General features: G+C 42.4%; 1 long non-coding RNA gene across 1 annotated transcript; it reads left to right on the top strand.

Moving 5' to 3' along the window:
* Nucleotides 1-226: 226 nt before the first annotated feature.
* Nucleotides 227-12,826, top strand: LOC140684554 (uncharacterized). The gene is made up of 3 exons (XR_012056947.1): nucleotides 227-512; nucleotides 1,269-1,461; nucleotides 8,561-12,826. It is a non-coding gene; the product is annotated as an uncharacterized lncRNA (long non-coding RNA).
* Nucleotides 12,827-13,037: the final 211 nt, after the last annotated feature.

Genomic DNA, 13,037 nt, shown 5'->3' with positions numbered 1-13,037 from the left:
CGTGGAGGACATACTGCTGGGTTGAGAAGCTCATTAGCAATATTTGTTGAATTCATATTTATTCCCAAAATCAATACTTGTAGCATACTAATTAAATCATCTGTTTAGGACAGCCCCATGCTGTACCAGAAGGAGCCTGTTCCCATCAAGACACATGCAATAGAGCATTTAGTTCCCATTATTATTAATGAGCACAGCAGGCTTAATTCCTGACGTGAGTCTCTGAGCAGGCACGCACAGCCTCAGCTGTCTGCTGAATGTTTTAAGCAGGGCTTTTCCCAGCACTCAGGATGCATTAACCCTTCTGGTGCCTTTGCTCTGGGGTTCTGAGTGGACTTAACAGAGACTCCAAAACCACTGAAGCGCCCTTCAGTATCTTGGTGAACTTTGAAGGAGGGCACAGGGGCTTTGCAAGGAATTCAAAGGGACAAGTTGGATATGGCAGACCCATGGAACTGCATAGAAGAGCAAGAGCATTCACATTTCCTCTCACTCCTGGAGACCAAGTCATTGTAAGAGGAAGATAGTGCTTCTGACTATTGGTTATTTTGGCTTTATGTTAAAATACTAATGTTTTAAGTGATTCTTTATTGTATCATGAAATATTTTATGACTTTAATTTATTCAATTGCATTAGAATACAACTTTCTGCCCTGGAATTTGGCTGCTGAGCTCAGACTTTTCTCAAGAGAAGAGGATGTGCACTGGGCACTGGTGTCTTAAAGTCCCAGCTTGAAGCTGCAGTTCCCTTTCAGGCCAGAGATTTTTGCAGCACTTCTGCCAAACCCTGACCATCGGTTGCAAGAAATGGGTTTGATTTTCAGAGGTTATTAATTCATCAGCCCCAATGTTCCCCTTGCTGAAAACCAGGAAGCAGAGCCAAGTCTCTGCTGTAATTGGCAGAGGTTTGGGTATGTGTGGGAATTGCTGTTGACCTGGTGCTTTCTTCTCCCACTGCATTTCCTTGCTCCTTTTTTTGCCTTTGTCAGAGTGACGGGGTGGGGGGGGGGGAGTATCTCTTCTTTATGAAGTTTTGGATTTCATAGCTGAAAATTACCGCAGCAGGGATGAGTGGCCTCTTGCTCCAGGATTTGTGGCAGCTTCAAGCTTTTACTCATTGTTGCAGAAATACAAATTCCTCTGCCATGACTAGACCATGACTGACAGTGGGACAATTTATGTTATAAAAGAAAATGCACATGGTTGTCATTTTACTCATTAATCCCGCTTCTCCATCACTCTTTTGTTTCTCTCAAATGTTCAAACAGGCTCTTTGGGGCTTCCCTTGCTCTGGGACTTTCTGGAAATGGCTGAAGCTCTGTGTGTCTGGCAGATACATTCCTTTGAGCTCAGGAGAAATCACATAATGCTGGAGGTGCTTGGCCCAGGCAGCAAGTGTGAGCTGCACAGATGTGGAAGTGCCCAGAAAGCCAAGGGATGGCACTTTTATGGTTACAACAGGTATGAGAATACCGACTGGGATGATGGTGGTGCTGCACTGCACGTGTGGGACATGGGGGATTGGCTGGAGGAGGAGATGTGTGACTCACAGGGCTTGTGAAATGGTGAATTTCCACTTGGACTAAGCACAGTGCAGGCAAGATTTTGCCACTGTTATCACAGGCATGCAGTTTCTGTTCTCCAGTTGGCCCACTTTAAATCAAGACTTTATGGAACATAGGATGGGCTGTGTTGACATACCAATTGCAAAATCCATGACTTTTAAGTGATGGATCAACAAGGAAAATTTAGAGTTAAGAGTTTTCATCCTGTCTTTGTGAAGATTGCTAGAAAATTGGGAAAAACAGAAACTCAGCTAGAAGGGGTACAAATACTCTGGGTTTTGTTTGTTCTGGCTTGTGCAGTGCCTTTGTTTAGGGGTGTTTGTGTGTGTGCTCCCAAACCCATTGTGTGTTAAACCCAAACCCTACTGTTCTCTGGGGAATTAGACCACTGCCTTTGATTAACCACTGTGACTATTTGTCATGAGGCCAGCAAAGCACCTAAGGGCACCTGGCCAAATTGTCTCCTGGGATTGCTGGGATTTCTATGAAGATCTCATTTCACTATGATGAAGGCATATGAAGGAAGGAGTGTATTTTTGGCCTCTTTTACTTTGCTTTCACTGGTTGCTTTTTCAAATTCCATCCTATTCTTCCTCTTTCTTTCTGTTAATATAATTCTTAATATTAAAAAAACCCCAAGCCAGCCCTGCCTAATGAAATTTGAGGCAAGACCAGCACATTTTATTAAGCACTGCAAAACACTTAGCAGCACGAGGGTTTTCATGCGTAATCAGATGCAGCAATTGGCTTGATTGCAATTGCTTCTGGGTCTGTTGCACAGAAGCACCTGATTAGATTTTAGCAGGGCTGCCAATTCCAGAGGAGCTTTAAGCCTCCTGCCATGAAGGGACCTGAGGGAAATCATGTCCCTTGTCCTTAGTGCCGCCACCTGGAGAAGGGAGAGAAACTGTTGGGTGGGAAAAGCAATTCCCACAAAAGCTGGAAAAAGAATTTCCAGCTCCTCTCCCTGCCCAGTTTAACACTGGGAATTGTTTCCTTGTTCTTCCTTCAGTTTCTCTGTGGTTTTGGAGAACTTTATGCCGGGCACCCCCTCCTTGACTGCTACGCACTGTTGCATAGTGTCTCTGCTCTGCTGTCACAACCACACCTTGGAGAGGTGGATGAGCAGTGCAAGACAGTGAGGGCCTTTCTCCTGACTCTGTCCCTTTGTGTGGATGGGCAGCAGTCTCAGCTGAAAGGAGAAGCAAGCAGAGATGGCAGCATGGTGGTGTCAGGGAGCAGTCAGGCTGGAGACAGCTGGGTAGCCTCATGGCTAGGGCTGTGCTGGCTCTTCCATCCACAGTAATAAAATGCAGGGCATGTTGCGCATTGCCTCTGAATCATCAGAGTGAGTCTCTTGATCTCAGCAGATGTGGAGCTCTTCAGCTCAGATGAGAGGTGAGTCCTTGAGAGGGTGCTGTGTTCTTCCCAGGCATGGTGGATCGGGTGCTACTGCACTGTGCACGTGCCTAGGAAGGGGCTGTGGCAGGAGTGTGCCCTCCTCCCAGGTACTCTGGGGACTTCTGAGACACAGGCAGTCAGTGGTGGATGCAGTCATTTCATCTGGAGAATGGGAGAAGTTTTTGAAAAGGTGTTTTTGGGCTGTGATAAAAATCAAATTTTTGTTGAATGCTTTTGCTCTGGAAAATCCCAGTTCTGAACTATCAGATTGATGAATAGTGACACCTATGATCTAAACAAATGTTGATGTTCTTGGCATTTTTGAAATGTCAGTGCAAAGCTAAAATCCTCTTATTTGACTCTTCTTGACTAAAAAAAAATAGATCATCAAGTGGAAACAAAGTTTTCCTGTGAAAAATATCACCTGTAATTAAAAGAAAAAAAGCAGACTCTTTTCTTTCATGAAGGAAATACTTTATGAAAATAATTCAACTCACTGTAGGGTGGAAAATTCAGTATTCTTCACATCACACACCACTCTGCATGTTATTTGAGGGAGGACAACTTCAACATCAAACTTTTTATTACCCGGGTGGAGATATTCCAAAAACCCCAGATTTATATAGGTGAAATGCTCTGAAAATCACCCACCTTTTGGCTGTTTCCAGTTTGATGTTCATAATTGCCCTGTGGCTCTGGAAGCTTTTGATGATTTCCAGTCACTGAGTCCCACTCAGGGAACTCATACCTGCCCCTGTCAGTGAAAGTGATGAAAATTTTGCCTGAAGAAAGTTTGCAGCATTGGACTTGCTCCAATTTGTTTTCCATCATGTATAACAAAGTGCTTATTTACTTTTTTCCCCTTTACCCAGCCTGGACAATTAAACCCCTGAGTCATTTTGCTTTTATTTCAAATCAGTTTCAGTCCCTGGTTCACTGACTTGCCCAGAGTTTTACAACACTTAGATACCAGAAGAAAAAAATGCCATTAGAACCCCTGAAGATGTTGAAATTCATATGCTTGAATTTACAGTGCTTCAGGGGCTGTCCATTAATTTGATGAATTCCTTGAGTTCTCTGTATGTGTGTGTGTGTGTTCTTATTAATGTTTTTAACAGCAGTGGGATATGTTAACAGTGGTTCACCTCTGGAGAATTGAGCTGTGCGAAGCAGCCGATGCAGCTGAGCAGCGTGGACAGCCCTGAACCTGGGACAGCAGATGAGCCCTGGCTGAGATATGATGGCAGAAATGTTTGTGGGGAAATAGCTGCCCACACTGAGGGTCTGTCTAAGGCAGGCGAGATATACATCTCATTCACACCAACAGAAATAAGTGAGAATTAAAAGCTTTTTTGGGCTGGGAGCACTTTTCTTATACTGGATTTAGCACCTGGTGATCACAAGGAAGGTAAAGATTCATTCTCACCCCGCCAACCTGGGTGCATCTAAGAATTCTGCCTCTTTCTCTCCATGGTTGGGACCACTTTGAGCACAAAGTTCTGTTACATTCAACCAGTTAGATTTTAAAAGTTTCACCCAAGAAGAGTTTGCCAGAAACATGCACATAGATGGATGTAGGAACTCAGGGATGGACTAGGTGCTTCTATAAAGTAAAAGCATTTCTAAACAGTTGCAATTTGTTGATTTCTAAGCATTTCCCATGGAGACCGAAGAGGTGCTTTGAAATTCTGCATGTGTGGTTATTCTACAGCACATATGACCTTTTACTTTGCCTCCTTTCCTAGTTGCTTAGGAAGTAGCTAAACTGTGAACCCTGGGATGACTGTGAATGACTTTCAGCTTTCATAGCTGGATGTAAGACTTAGAAATGAACCCTGCACAATAGGAAGCAAATGGCAATTCAGTATTCCTCTATCTTTATTTTATTTTATTTTTCAAAATCCCATGTGTTTGTTGGTTTGTTTGCAAGCCTGGACCTAGAAATCCTATTTGAGGTTTGGCCTTTTCAATCCTCCACACAGAAAGCAGAGGCAGCTGTGACAGGGATGAGAGCCAGTTTTCCATCTCTGGAGAAATCAGGTGCTAACATTAATGCAGCCATGTATTAATCTCCAGAGCACCTGGGGCCTCAGTATTTGGTTTATTTTAGTTTCATCAGTTAGGTATTTAAATAATTACTCTGACTGAGGGGATGCAGTGTCCTGGGCCCAAATACTGTACAAACTCTGGACTTGTGTAGGAGGTGCAGGGGCAGATAGGCTCAGCAGAGACAGGCAAGGATCCTGGAAGCCAGTACCAAGCATAAAAATAGGGACCTGTCATGACATATACAAAATGTATTAATTCGTAGGAATTATCCCTCCTCTTTCTCTCCCAGGCTACTCCCTGTGTGAGTCTGAGTGGGCAAAAGGGTCTGGAAGAAATTCTGGTTCCTTGTAGCTAAAACTAATGCCGCTGTGAGACCTCCATCACCACTGGATTTTCAAGACAGGCTATGAACAGTTGCTCCCCTTACATGGTGATGACCACTGTGGGGGGGAATTTTAGAGAGTGCCCCAAGTCAGTTTAACTCAGGTCACAGTTTTAAGATTAATTCAGTACAACTTCCTATTGGAAAAAATAAACTTCCAAACCACCCCAACACCCTGGATAAAAAATAACATTTGCACCCCCAGACCACAGGAACTTGAAGGCTGGGGAAGCAAAGAGTGTCATCAGGCTGTTGGGCCATGTCAGGGAACTCACTCAGTTTGCTGGGTGTCACAAGTGTAGCTTCCCCAGCCTCCAGCAACAGAGCTGAAAGGCAGGTCAGCTCCCTGCACAACAACACTCCCATGCCAAAGGATTTTTCTTTCCCCAGGAAGCACATTTCTTCTGCCTCTCAAGAAAAAGCCATGCTGTATCCACAGGGTGTTCTTGACCTTTTGACAAAAAGCAAAGAGATAAATCTTGGAGCATGGGCTTGCTGTGCTGCATCAGGGACTAAGCAAACAAAGAGTCTCAGGGAGACAGCAATGTCCAGAGCAATCCATGCAACAGAGCCATCCCCAGCTGCTTTGTATTTGCAGCCCACTGCCTGCCCAGGTTATAAAACAGTGGGTAGTTCTTTCTTCCTTTGATTTTTAGAGAGCTTGGGGCTCTAATTCCTTGCTGTGAGCCCAGCACTGTAAGTATCTTGGTGAAAGCTGGGTCTACAAACTGCTCCCTCCACAGTGTAAGACACTTCATTAACTGCAAGGGAAAGATAGGAATAGTACAGGAGAGATGAGGGGCAGGTCTGCATTTTAGTGATGGGATTGCAATTAGCAGCTTCAGCTGTCTGTAGGAAGAGAACTTGGCAAGTTGGGATGTTTTCAGGGCTGGGCATTAGGATGAAAACAAAACAAGAGTGAGAGAGGGGAAAAAAAAGGAAGAAAATGGAGAAGTCCAGGTCACAAGAATAATAGCAGAGAACACAAAGCCAGCATTTTCCATCTCATTGTTATACAAGCTTTGCCTGTGCCTGACAGACAGTCTGTGCTGCTCCACAACAGAAGTGACCCATATGACTTCTTTATTGTTTAAACAAAGGAAGGTGCCAATTAAAATATTTTGAGTTTATTTCAGCACTTTGCACTCTGGGAGCATCATTGATTGGAAGGGAAGTCTGCCCTGCTGTGAAGCAATACACTCCTTTCATGTACATCCTACTTGTCCAGCTTTTGTTAGGAAATGTGTCAAATCACAGATATCAGATGTATAGCAGAGACTCAATAGATCATCTAAACCCATCCCTCCACCCCAGAGGCTGTTCCAGGATGATGTTTTTCCACATGGTTCATAAAACCCTTCTGCAAGAGTCATCATACTTGCCTCAGCTTCCTAGTTCTTAATTCTCCTGATATCTAATTTAAATCTCCATTGCTGAAGTTTACATCCACTGTTTTTGCTCTAGTGAGTTCAAGGGGATGTTACAGCACAGAGTTGGGCAGCTGTCAGGTGAACAGTCTCATTTTCAAAGCAGAGCTAGTTCTAAAGTCAAAGCAAGAGGCTTTCTCCCCCTGGGTTACTTATTTGAATACCATTACCAAATCTTCTCCCCGTCTTCTAAGCAGTTTGGTGTCCACTGTTTGAATATTCTTCATAGGTGACATTTGTTAGTTTGTGTTTCCTGGTCTTTTCTGTGTTATTACTCACAGCTGTGTATCTGAGGGATGTTGTCAGAGACATGTGCATGCACCTATAGACAGATAATTTTGATGTGTAGATGAAGAAAACAAGAAGTCTTTCCTTGGCAAAATGATTCAGTAAAGTGAAATTATTTCTGCAAGCTGGGAGTAGCAGACTGAGTTGTGCAATGTGAAATGCAATGAAACATTAAGGGCAAAATGCTATCCAGCCATTACAAGCAGCTGTGTCTTGTCGTATGACAGATGTAGCATGGTTATTGATATGGCAACAGAGCCTGTTCTTGGCTTTAACCATTTCAGCAGGCCTGGTGAACCTAAAAGTCTCTTAGGTCTCCTTTCAGAGCACATTGGCCTACTTGTCTGGTTGGCATTGCTGTGACTGACCACCAGTGTGATTTTAACCTGCTATCTCACCTAGATCTTCAGCATCCTTGTGCTTGCTGATATTGTGACTTTGAGGAAATAGACAGTGAGCAGGAAGGAGCTAGAGCTTTTTGCAGGATCACTGACAGGCTGCACATTGGATCCTGGCTGTGAGAAACAGGGATCACATTTCATGTTGACTGACATGGTTATTCAGATATCTCCATGGACAGGAGAATTGGCCCATAGTGATCTGTCTGAACATAGCTCTGAAAACTCAAGACAAAGAAGCAAGGAAGTCAAACTGCAGTGCTAGTTTATTTATCCAGGAGTCACCTTATCTTTAAGAGCTTTGTGACCCCAGCTGGTCCACAATGCAACTACTTCTAAAAGATAACATCATTTTAACATTTGCATGTTCATAATGTGGAGGAAATCCAGATATAGATCAGGCTCCATTATGTCAAGTGCTGGAGAAACACAGAGAAGGGAATTCAGTGACTACAGACTAAGCATACAAAAAGGATAATGGAATTATATGTATGAATTTAATACAATGAAGATATAGACCTTGCAAAGCAGTGAAAGCTACTTAATGTTTACATAGTTTTCGGGAGCTTCTATGGCATAGGATTGTTATAAGAAGGACTCAAGGAAGGAAGATAAAGCAGCTGCCATAAATTTGGCAAATTCTAGTAGCTGCTCTATAAGGATTGTATTTGTCACAGATAAAACAGATTTTAAAGAAGTTCAGACACATGTACAATTACAAGGCCAATAATGTGTGTGGGCTGGTATTGTCATGTCTTACTGGATAGGTATTTTTACTTTTATTTTACTTTTTATGTTATTAGAAAGTGATCAGGACAATGATATTCTACCTGTAGCTAGTTCTGTGTCTCCTAGAGCATATAGAACATTCCTGAAATGGGAACTAAGAAAATAAAGTTGATTAGCAGTTGGCTTGAATCACTGCAGGGGGGCTCACATGCTGCCATTAGAATATGCTTAGACCCCTGCAAACCAAAAGAAGTTGAAAAATTGCTAGTGTAGAATGAATAAGCAGGGAAGAGTTGAACTTCTTGTTTTCATTTTCCCCAGCAGATGTTTGGTTGCTGAGGCACCAGAGCAGCGGGTGCTGGAAGAGGCGTTTATGGATGACCTGCTGTCCCTTATTGGTGCTCTGGGGGTGCCACCAAGCTGTGCTGGAGGCACAGCAGCTGGTGTGCCACCACGGGGTGCTCGGGGTATTGGCTCTCATTTGCTGGACTGGTGGGAGTCACCATGGTCTTCTGCTCAGCTGCCACCTGGTCTCTGCCACATGCCATGGAGACTGATATAAATCAAACCCTTCCTGCATTTGGGAAAACAAATGGATGTTTTCAAGTACAAGCAAGGATGTGTCAGAGATGCAGCCCTGACAGGCTGGCAGTGAGCTGGGGGGTTGTTGTGCTGCTTGAGCTGAATGCTGAAGGAAGTCATGAACACGTGAGAACATCTCTGGGAGCATTGGAAAAGTAATAAAAGGTTAGAGCAAGACAAAGGAGACATCTTCCCTTATTGTTTATGTGAGCTTTGGGCTGAAATACCAGCTAGGGATGAGATGTTCTCTGCCTCTGAAGATATGCAGGCAACACATCACCCAAGAAAGTAGCTTGTAATGAACAACCATTTACAGGCTTCCAGGAGACCTTTAAGCTCCCATTATGAGTCTCATTTTGAACAACCAAGTGGTTCAAATGGTATCCTTCCTGCTTTTTGCTGATGGTCTGGATTTGCTTCTTGTTCATCAAACATAGCCTCAAAGTGTGTCTCCATGCTTAAGGTCTTTCCAAGTTGGTCTCAGGGGTGAGAGAACAGAAAAACAAGAGAATACTGGATGTTCACGCCCCTTGGCAAATTCAGGACATATATGGGTTCTTGCGCCCAGTACTAAGCAGGACGTCCAGGACCTTTATCTTTGAATGAAAAATTAAAGTGAAAAGGAAGAATTCTCTATGGAGTGCATTTTACAGGATTCTCATTTTTCTGTGTGGTTTCTGCTGCCTGAAAACAAAATGCTAAGATTGCCTCATCCCATTCCTGGCAAGAGCTTAGTCAGAACAGCCAGTGACTCTGTTATAGAAATTTCTACAAACACTAACAAGAGGGACAGGTACAGATGGTTCAACAGCAATCAGATCTACATTCATTTTTGTACACTCTGTAAAAAAAAAACAAACAAAAACCAAAACAAACAAACCAAAACAAGACAACAAATAAAGAAGAAAAATACAATTTCTGTTTTGATAAATCTGGATTATTAAAGTTCCCCAGTGTGAATCACTCATGAAGCATTAATTTTTATGCCAGTCAAGGAAAATTAAGTGGCCTAATCACAGTACATGTTCACCACTTCAGGAACTGCAAAGCTTTTCCCATGTTTGGTTGGAGTCTATTCCATTTGGCTGGATTTTTTTGACACTGCTTTGCCTGTGTGTGCAATTAAAAGACTTTTTTTTTTTTTATTAACCAGTTTTTGCATTGCACTCAGCGGCCCCGTCACACAACTAAATGACCCGTTTAACAAGCATGATAAAATCCTCATTAGGGCCTATTATAGGATTTAGTGGAATCTTCCTGCTACACTACAGCACAAGCCTAATCTAATTAACTCTGCCACTTAATTCTCTCCCTCCCTCTTCTTGCTGTTTATTGGGCTTTTTGTGGAAAACAGATCCAAGGAACACAATTAACGTAATTTATCCTGGAAAATCCCCAAACATTAGCAAGCTACAAATGTAATTGGAAAAGGCCTCACAGAGTTCATGCATACTAGGCAATTACTCCAAAACTACAGCACTGCATATTATCATGTTACTTCTTATTATACTTTCCCAAGATGAGCAAGGAGGTAATTCTAACAAGTGCATTCAAAGCTATAATTAAGGGTCATCTTTGGGCTTGAACAGCTTTCATGTTTAATTGAGGAAAAATGTGTGCCTTCAGGAATGAGGCATATTGCTAGGATGTGCAAAATGTAAAGGAATTGAATGTTATGTTCTTGAACTCATTGGTATAAGTGACTCTGCTCTTCAGAACTGAAGATGTGGACAGTTGTTGGGACTCCTAGCTGGATACCTGTAAGGTGAGGCTGTTGTTTGGATGAAAAACTTCTGACACTTCTGTGTTAAAATAGGTGTAAAGGTGACTGGTATGGATTCAAGATGCAAGTGGGAGAGTGATCAAGAGATGAATGATGGTGTAGAAAAATACAGGTCTTGTCTAACTCTAAAATAAATCTTTATTTTAGTCTAACTTCTAGTGCTTGTATGTTAGTAAAAATGAGAAAGAAGCCAAATTAGCTCCTCTTACAGGGACAAAAGGAGACAGACACAAAGGGCTGCCCAAGTCATGCATTACTTAGAGGGGGTGGATTTTATGGATATTTGCAAATAAGCCATCTGCAGACCTTGACTTCCTTGTCCAGGAAGAAGTTAGCCAAATCCCTTGGCTAAACTGAGCAGCAGTCAAGGGTGATAAGTGAATAATTGAAGCATAGGATGAAGCAGAATTCAGTCCACATCTCCCATCTTTCTCTGAAATGACAGAGGGGAATTTTTTAGCCTTGTATGGATTTGGTCTCTTTTGAAGTTTTCAAATCAGGGCAAGCTGCGTTTTGGACAATGTGCTTTCATGCCACTCTGAGTACTAGATGGAATTATCTCATTTGTATTATGCAGGGAGTTGGACAAGATGACATGACATTCCCTTGGGATTTTCAGTACTACATGGTATTAATCTTTCTTATTAGCTTGGGCCTTAGTTTTTGGAAGCTTGACTACCAGGGAAATTCAAAACTGATTTCCTTGAATATAGAAATCTTTGGAAAAATGAGACATAATGGCTGCTGTTCCTTCTAGAAACTCTACTTTTTGTCTATCTTCTCTAGCACAGCTTTGTGTAAGAGCAAGAATTCATAAGAATGCACCCTGAGGATAATCAGCCACTGAAACTCTAGTGGAAAGGATCAGAAGCTAAGGCTGAGCTATACAACAGCCTCCTTACCCAGGAGTAAGGGAGTTATTGTGTCTGAGCCAAATTCTTTAATGAATCAATGCATTTTGAATAATAATAATTATCCACGTGGTGAAGAAAGCCCTTAATTAGTTTGCAATGATCTGAGAGGCATGGTGTGCCCACACACAGCTGCTCTGGAATGTGTGGATCAAATCAACAAGAATGTCTCAAGCATATTTTTTTTTATTTTTTGGGGGACCTGGTGTCTAAAGAATGGGAAGATACACTGCAGATTGCCTGGCTCTGTGGAATCTCTGCTGGTATGGGACAGGATGCTCCTGTCAGTTCTCACAAACTGTCTCAGGACAGTGAAGGAGATTTGCCAGTAAGAAGAGGTTGATACACTGAGGGCAGGTCCTAGGCACGTCCTGCTGCCTGGGGTTCAGCTCTGTCCTCCCCACTGATCCTCTTCCTGAGCATGGAGACTCAGTTTGCCCTGGCTTGCTGTTTTGTAGGCATGCACCAGAGTCAGAACAGGAATTTTGGGGCTAAAGAAAGACACAGCTTATGTGCTCAGTAGTAGGTAGGACTAGGTGACCTCCAGGGGTCCCATCCCAGCAACATTTCTGTGATCCTCTATATTTTTTTGCTAAGTAGGCTCCATAACAATAAAATTGATGTGTCAATTTATTATCCTTGGAATGGGTTTAAAGAAAAGAAAAAAGGAAGAAAAAAATGCTTTGATATTTAAAACAGTTAATGCACTCCATAAAAGCAGGTTTTTTTTGACTTCCAGCTTTGTTTTTCAGGTTAAGCAAACTGGTATGAATTCACATTACATTGAGGTCACTGAAAATACAGTTGTGGTAAGCCAATAGAATATGATAACCTGAGTGCTTTTGTGAATTCATAATTGCTGTATTTACCTAATTAATAATTAAGTTAATTAGGCTTTTAAAAGATAAAAATAATAGCCACCTTGAGTGGTTTCTTAGGGTGATGTTGTAGGAGCTGCTGTTCATCTTATTTCTACTGTACTGGGTCTGGAAATAAGAGAAAACGTCCTGTCATTAGTACTAAGGTTGATTTCAGCAATGAAGGAAAATGGCTCATATTTTGTTTATTTGTTTTTTTCCCTGTGCAAACACAATTCCCTTTGATAACTTAGTGTGGGATTACTAAATAAACAGCTTCATAAAGAAAAGGAATTGGAAACTTCCTTCAATGATGAAATGGATCTGCATTCACAGTCACCCTGAGATGGAGCATCATGGAGGAAAAACATGCCAAAGGATGTGTAAGTACTAAACTATGGCAGCTTCATGCTCTGCAGTGTGGTGCTGTTCTTTACCAGTAAGCAGGTGTGCTCACAATGTGATCATACCCTGGCTCATGCCAGGCCAAAAATGTCCCAGTAATTCTTGCTGGAGTCATTGCTGAATTGAGGAAGGAAGTTTATTGTAGGTATGACTGTAGAAAAGAGTCCCAAACAACACCATATCCACAGCTGGGCTCAGCAGGGGTGGGCTTTGCTGGCTCTCTGAAGTGCTTTGCCTGCTTGGTAATTAAAACCTAGGTT

This window comes from Taeniopygia guttata, chromosome 7 (genome assembly GCF_048771995.1).
Source record: "Taeniopygia guttata chromosome 7, bTaeGut7.mat, whole genome shotgun sequence".
NCBI lineage: Eukaryota > Metazoa > Chordata > Aves > Passeriformes > Estrildidae > Taeniopygia > Taeniopygia guttata.
Note: the sequence above shows the minus strand (reverse complement) of the source record. Positions and strands in the feature narration are given on the sequence as shown.